The sequence below is a fragment of the Silene latifolia genome, chromosome 9 (genome assembly GCF_048544455.1).
Source record: "Silene latifolia isolate original U9 population chromosome 9, ASM4854445v1, whole genome shotgun sequence".
In the NCBI taxonomy this organism is placed as follows: Eukaryota; Viridiplantae; Streptophyta; class Magnoliopsida; order Caryophyllales; family Caryophyllaceae; genus Silene; species Silene latifolia.
Genome location: NC_133534.1, coordinates 138448142 through 138456007, shown reverse-complemented (window position 1 = coordinate 138456007; position 7866 = coordinate 138448142). Strand labels below are relative to the sequence as shown.

At 36.2% G+C, this 7866-nt stretch overlaps 1 long non-coding RNA gene across 1 annotated transcript; it reads right to left on the bottom strand.

The window, feature by feature from the left end:
• Nucleotides 1–840: 840 nt before the first annotated feature.
• On the bottom strand, nt 841–2509 carry LOC141600106 (uncharacterized). The gene is made up of 2 exons (XR_012524148.1): nt 2254–2509; nt 841–1758 (listed from the first exon to the last, which is right to left on the bottom strand). It is a non-coding gene; the product is annotated as an uncharacterized LOC141600106 (long non-coding RNA).
• Nucleotides 2510–7866: the final 5357 nt, after the last annotated feature.

Genomic DNA, 7866 nt, shown 5'->3' with positions numbered 1-7866 from the left:
CATAGGCTCGCATTTAATTAAACATAACATGTGCATGAGTTGAAATCACAACAAACAAGCAATTTAATTATGAAAACATATTAGTTTAAGCATGGATCATTCCCCATGTTTGTTTCCCATAATTTCCCATTAATCCTAGCTAAGGAAACTACTCACTCCTTATCATGGGGAACATGCCACCAATGGTGTCAATCATTACAACAAGTATAAACATGATAAGAGAATGAGGAAATAAATAATAAAGAGTAAAGAGTAAAGAGATTATACCAAACTTGAGATGATCCAAAATAATAAAGTAAAGAATAAAAGAAGAGAACTTGATTGATTGATGAAGAGTTGTCAATTCTCCAATAATAACCCAATAATCTTCAATTACCCAATAATAATAAACTTGAACAATGATTAAGGAAAGATTAATGTGGAATGATTGAGATTAATCTATTCTAATCTACTCCTAATCTAATCTAAGAGGATTTTTCTATTATGGGAACCTCTTGGTAATCTTGATTATTACAAATGGTGTATATATAGTAGTACATCATTAGGTTAAGTAAGGGTAGATTAGTAAATAGCATTGCTAAGTGTTGAGTAGGGAAATGCAAGTCCCAAAGGAAATGCGCATATCACGTTGCTAGTGCTACCACGATCCGCTCGGATCAGTTTGAAGCACGGTTGGTTCTTCCAAGGAATCCGCTCGGATTGGCATCGGGACGCCCGGATCATGGGGTTCTGAGACGCCCATCTTGGGAGCAAGACGCTCGGATCATGGGGTTCTGAGACGCCCGTCATGAGAGCAAGACGCTCGGATCACTGGGCAGAGTGCTTCTCTTTTTTAATGTCTAACAATCCGCTCGTCTTGCAGGGGAGACGCTTGTCTTGGGTCTGGGGACGCTCGTCTTGAGTCTCGGGATGCGAGGATTGGCGGACAGCTTGTCTATTCGAGCTCGGATTGTAAAACGGACGTCATTTCCTCATCCGGACTCCTATTGGAGTGATATAAAAGCCTAGACCACTTGATTTTTCGACGCCGTTTCATCTACTTTCAGAGCCAAAGGAGCAACTCTTGGTTGGGTTCCGAGCAATTTATTCTTGTAATGGCTTTCTTCTCGTCATCCTTGCTTTTTAGCCTATGATCCTTCTATATACTCTTTATTCCTACATACTTGGTCATCATTCTTGCCTACTCTTCATACTAGTCCATCCAAGATCGTCAACAAGCTTCCAGATATGCACGGGAGACGGGAATTCCGCCTCATTATCTCCTTTCCTATAAGACATATGAAATGCACTAGGAAAGCAAAATAGGAAGAAATTGACGGATAAAATGGCCATGAAATGCTATAATAGTATACAAAATAGGTTCAATTAGGGAACTAAATGTGCGCAATTAAGAGTCACATCAGCGACGTCTACTAATTAACTCCAGAAGTAATACACCGAAGGAGAAGACATCACTCTTATCACTAAGCTGTCCAGTAGAAGCATATTCGGGAGCAAGATAGCTGCAAGCATTCAAGACAAAGGTTGTAAACACTGAAGATAAAAGTCCAGATAATACCATAATTCTGCTCTAATCCATCATACTCAGATAATGAACATTTGGTTCCATCAGTAATGACCATCAATCCATGTCAATATATCAGTCCTTCTAGTTAAGTAAACCGCTTAAACTGCAGACCTCGTAGTAAACCACTTAAACCACTCTCGATCTCATTGTATTTGCACCTTTAAACTAGTAGTGCAGAAACAGTCCGTCAACTGCATTCACATGCCAAAGAGTTGATGAGACAAATAGATTGTCTAACTCGATTGAAGGACGTAACTTCAGTTGCACACCAATAGCTTTACTAGAAAAGACAAATTTACAACAGCTACATCTAATCGCCAGCCATAAACCTTCGCTCCATTATTTGCTTATTTCGCTATCACAAAATGAACAGAGAAGTCCAGCCATTTTAAAAATGTATACATAAAAAAATAAATATTTGACAGAAAAATGGAACAAACTCACAATCAAAACCCTAATTTATCAGATGGTAGATGAAAGTTGGAGAACAGAGATGTTGTCAACTAAGTTTGAACTTAACTTCATTTTCTGGAGTGACGACAATGAAAAATTGATAGGAAAATGAAAACCCTAATTTAATTACCATGTAACCCAACAAAATTAACCAATACACCAGTAAATTCAAACTCAAAATTCAAAATTTCGATTGAAATACCGAGTAATAAACGATACTCTGCATATAATACCTGAATTGAGGAACAACATTAGGGTAGAAACCTGAGGAGAAAAAACCCAAAAACGCGGTAGTTGGCAGTACAATAGGCCGTCGTGGTGCGCGATGGACGGTGGTGCATGGTGGAGAGTGGTGGCTGGTCACTTTGGTGACGCGGTGGATTGAGAGGGTGTGAGACTGTGAGGGATGAGGGAGAGAGTGAGAAATAATGAAATAAAACAATGGATTTGGTGTGACTTTCTTTGATAGGGATGGGGGTTGCTTTTCTTTTATTTAATATCCAAATATTATTTGCTGCGTTTTCATAGAAAACGCCTCATATTGTCATATTTGCTGCGTTTTTTCAAATAAAATCCTCAAATAAGACTGTATATTTAAAAAAAAGAAAAAAATCGATTTCTATTTGCTGCCATTTAACAAAAAACGCCTCAAATGAAGAGCCGCAAATTAATGTTTTTCTACTAGTGAAAATTGAGTATGAGTGGAGACCTATTTCCTGCACTAGTTATACATTGGGCATAATTCTACTCAATATAGGAAACCTAACAGGAAGAGGGGTAAAAGTACTGCTAAAGCTCCTGCAGCACAGGCTAATCCTCAATAGAAGAAAATATGAAGGCCTATACAAAAAACTCAAAAGGAATCTGATGGTATAGTGAATCCTCCTTCCCTTTTGCCAGCAAATTTCCCCCATTTGGCTACGGTTATAACTACTCCTGTAGTGAGGTCTACACCAGCTAAGCAGATTATGCGCATTAATAGGCAGGATGGGATAGTTGGAGTGAGGTTGTCTGGCAAATTTAGTCTTTATACTTTTATGGATGCTTTGAATAGTAATGTTACTCCTCAGGAGAGAGTAGTAGAAAGTGGAAAGGACCCCCCTGACCCTAATCTCAATGCATAGTCTTGGTTTTTGGAATGTGAGGGTTCTGAATGACCCGAATAAGCAGAGAGTGGTGAAATGGTTTATGCACAATAATGGGGTGGGATTATTTGGTTTGCTGGAAACTAAACTGAAACCTGGTAATCTCTTGAAAAAAATACCTTTATTTGTGATGGTTGGTGTGTCTCCACTAACTGCAATTGGCATAAGGGTGGTAAGATCTGGGTAATGTGGAAACCTAGTATGTTTGATATCCAATTTTTGTCTTACAGTGCACAACATATACATATGCTAGTAGAGTCCCAGACTGATGATAAGAGATTCTATTTAACTGTTATATATGCTCATAATGGTTTCAGTGAAAGAATTGAGTTATGGGATTTTTTGAAGCAGTTTTCTGAGGAGTGTAATGCACCTTGGTTATGGCTTGGTGATTTAATATTGTTCGTAGTCTTATTAAGAGATTGGGTGGTAACACTTCTGATGCTGAGATGGAACATTTTGAGGATTGTGTCTCCATTTGTTGTATGGAGGATCTTCCTGCTACTGGAGCTCTTTTTACATGGTCAAATAAGCAAGCTCCTTCTAATAGAGTGTATAGTAGGCTAGACCGTGCTATGAGTAATCAGGAGTGGTATGATCAATTTGGAGATAGTATTGCTCATTTCCACCCTGAGGTCCTCTTTGATCATTGTCCATGTACCATTATGGACAAGAATAATGAGATTGTAGGGAGGAGAAGTTTCAAATATTTTAACAAGTGGGGGATTGCTCCAACTTTTAAAGCTGCTTTTTGTGATGTTTGTTCTACACATTATCAGGGGACTAAAATGTTTGGGATTATTAAAAAACTCAAAGCTTTGAAACCTATTCTTAAAGCCTTAAACAAGGAATGTTTTTCTGATATTGAGAATAATACTATTATAGCTAGTCTTGCTTTGGAGAACATTCAGAAAGCTCTAGTTGATAGGCCTAGTGATGCTGATTTATTGCAACAAGAGTAGGATTTGGCTCATGACCTTAAGATCTGATTACAGCTAGGGATAGCTTTCTGATTCAGAAGGCTAAAATCAAATGGTCTCTTGAGGGTGATCTTAATACTTCTTATTTTCATCATTCCATTAAGAGAAGGGTGATGATGAATAAGGTCTTTCAAATTGAAGATAAAGATGGTGTGACCTATACTGAAGGGGATGCAATTCAGGGTGCTTTCTTGGAGTATTACCAAGAGCTACTAGGTTCTTAGAACTCCACTGATGCTGTTAATTTCAATGTGGTTAGGAAAGGGAACTGCTGTACTGATTATCATTGTACTCTCCTTAATAGTCCTATTATAGTAGATGAGGTTAAGCAATGTCTATTCAGTATTCCTCAGAGAAAATCCCTTGGCTCTGATGGATACACTAGCCAGTTTTTCAGGGATGCTTGGGATATAGTAGGGGCAGATGTATGTGCAGCTGTGATTAATTTCTTTGAAATAGGAAAGTTGTTGACACAGATTAATGCTAGTGTGATTACTTTAGTCCCCAAGGTTGATAGGCCCTCTAGTGTGAAGCATTTTCGACCTATATCCTGCTGCAATGTCATTTATAAAGTCATCTCCAAACTGCTCTGCACTAGACTGGCTCAAGTACTGCTTGATTTGATTAACAAGACCCAATGAGCTTTTGTTAAAGGAAGGAGCATACTGGAAAACATATTGATTTGCCAGGACCTTATCAGACAATATAATAGAGGTAAAGCTTCTCCTAGATGTATGTTTAAGCTTGATCTCCAGAAAGCTTATGATTCAATTGAATGGGTGTTTGTGGATCAGATGTTAGAGGCTCTTTTGTTTCCTGTGAAGTTTAGAAATATGATAATGACCTGTATTACTACTCCTACATACACTCTTAATTTGAATGCTGCTCATTTTGGTTACTTTAGGGGTAGAAGGGGGCTTAGGCAGGGTGATCCAATCTCCCCCCTTTTATTCTGTATCCGTATGGAGTATTTATCAAGACTCATGGATTTTGCTACCAAGAAATGGTACTTTAGATTTCACCCTTTGTGTAAGAGCTTAAGGCTGACTCACTTGCTCTTTGCTGATGATTTCCTTATGTTCAGGAAAGGAGATGTGCAATCAATCATGCTAATCCTCAGAGTGCTTGCTACTTTTTCTGCTACTTCTGGTCTCAAAGTTAATGCCTCTAAGTCATAGGTTGTCTTTAATGGGGTGTCTGATGGATTGAAATAAGATATCACTTAGGCTTCTGGTTTCACAGAGGGTAAACTTCCATTCAAGTATCTAGGCATTCCAATTCAACCTGGTAAACTATCCAGAACTGACTGTAATATCCTCCTTGAGAAGATTGTTGCTAAAGTTAGAGGGATAGGGGCTAGGAAACTGAGCTATGCTGGTAGACTAATCCTTATAAACTCTGTTTTTAATACCTTGCATAATTATTGGGCCTCAATTTTCTTAATCCCTAAGGGTGTTATCAAGAGAATAGAGGCCATCTGCAGAAATTTCTTATGGTGTGGGGGAACTGAGTATAACAGGGCACCTTTGGTTGCTTGGCATAATATTTGTTGCAGTAAAAAGGAAGGTGGCCTGGGTATAAAGGATGTTGGGGTGTGGAATGTAGCTAGTGTGGGAAAACTTGTTAACTGGATTTATACCAAAGTTGATAGGCTTTAGGTTCTTTGGATAGATCATGTCTATTTGAGGGGGGCTGACTGGGACTCTTATCTTCCTCCTCCTGATTCTAACTCGAACAGGAGGAATATTTGCAGAATTAAGACTCGTTTGGCTGGTGGTTTTCAGAGTAATTGCTGGACTGCCTCATCTGGTGATTACTCTAGTAGTGCTGGGTACCTTTGGCTGTAGGGAACACCCCCTATCCACTAGTATAATGATGTTTGGGACTCTTGGATTATTCCAAAATAGGCCTTTATTGGTTGGCTTATACAAAGACAAGCTTTGAATACAAGATCAAAGTTGCATAAGATAGGCTTGAGTGTAACTGACAGGTGTATTCTTTGTGAACTGGGGGAGGAGACTCATGAACACTTATTCTGGGAGTGTGTTTATTCCTCTAGGATTGTTGCTGGGTTAGAACAGTGGCTGCATTTGAAGTTAAATGACACTTCACTGTCCTACTCAAAGGTGCAAAGGAGAGTCTGCAGAGTTGTCAAGATGGCTACATGGTATGCAATATGGATGGAAAGGAACACTGGGCGTCTTGAACTTGTTATCAGACGGCCTGAGAAGCTGATTTCACAAATTCAACAACAAGTACATGGGAGAATAGTGCGTAAAAATATATATATATATATATATATATATATATATATATATATATATATATATATATATATATATATAAGAGAGTTTTTTCGAGCGATCTGAGAGCGTCCACATCATCAAAAATAAACTTAGGAAAGTATAATTTTTGACGTAAAAAATAAAGTAGAGAATCTTTTCATTATTATAATATGTATATTTCCTAAATTATATTCAAGTGATATTTCCAATTTTTATATCAAACTTTAACATTTCATTTGTTAAAAAAAATATCGTTAAAAAAATTATGAAAATAATATAATTAGCTTTGTGGTAAAAAATGTTATCATTAGAGTATAAATTTCATATTATTTGCTCATATTAAAGATGGTGTACTTCTTAATATGAAAAATTGTGTTCTTTTTAGTATGTTTTGTCCCACATTGAAAAATAAGTAAGTGTGGTGAACATACTACATATAAATAGTAGAATTGTCCCACATCGAAAGATTAGTATAAGGTGGGTGAATCTATAATTAAAAATAGGAGACATACTTGGAACTTAGGCATCAACCCAAAATCTTTTGAGTGTCTTAAGTCTTAAGTATGGTCTTGGAGAGCTCTTAAAAGTTTATATCATTATATTTTCTACCTATAGATTTTATATGTTCCACATTGAAAAATAATATAGGTGTGGTAAATATACTACGTTTAAATAATATAATTAAAATTGTGTTTAAAAAATTTTTATCATTAGATTAGAGGTTCATATCATTTGCACATATTTTAATTATGATAAAAAATAAATAAAAAATAAGTGTATGAATATTAATAGATAATATAGTATTTGCTTATTATTAAATCGGGTTGGATGTCAAATTAGGTTCAAAAAATATGGTGTACTTTTAAATATGTTATTCGTCTCACATTGAAAAATAATGTAGGTGTGATAAATATATACTACGTATAAATAGTTGAATTGTCCCACATCATAAGATTATCATAAGGTGGGGTGATCCCATGATTATAAATAGGATTTATCCTTGGAACTTAGGTATCACCCCTAATATATTGAATCTCTCAAATTATACTTATTATATAAGAGACTTTAAACATAATCTTGAATTAAATGTTAAATTTTTAAAGTTGCAACATTATTTTAGGCGAGGGAAAGATCGATAAAATGGTCAATATTATAACGGAAATTTTTCATGGTACCCTCGAATTTTGTTAGATTACACATAATACCCCTAATTTTAAGTTTGTACATATAATACCCTTGTGTTTACTTTTTTCATAACGCCGTTACTCCTATGAGTAACTTGAGTAATTGAGCATGCCATGCTATTTGTGTGTTGTTATTTAGGTATTAAATGTTAGTTTATTAAATAAAATTTGGATTTAAGAATTAGATAATGAAGTGTTTGTGTAATAGATAACAAAAGAAAAAAGGGTCAAAAGTCATAGGAGCAATGACGT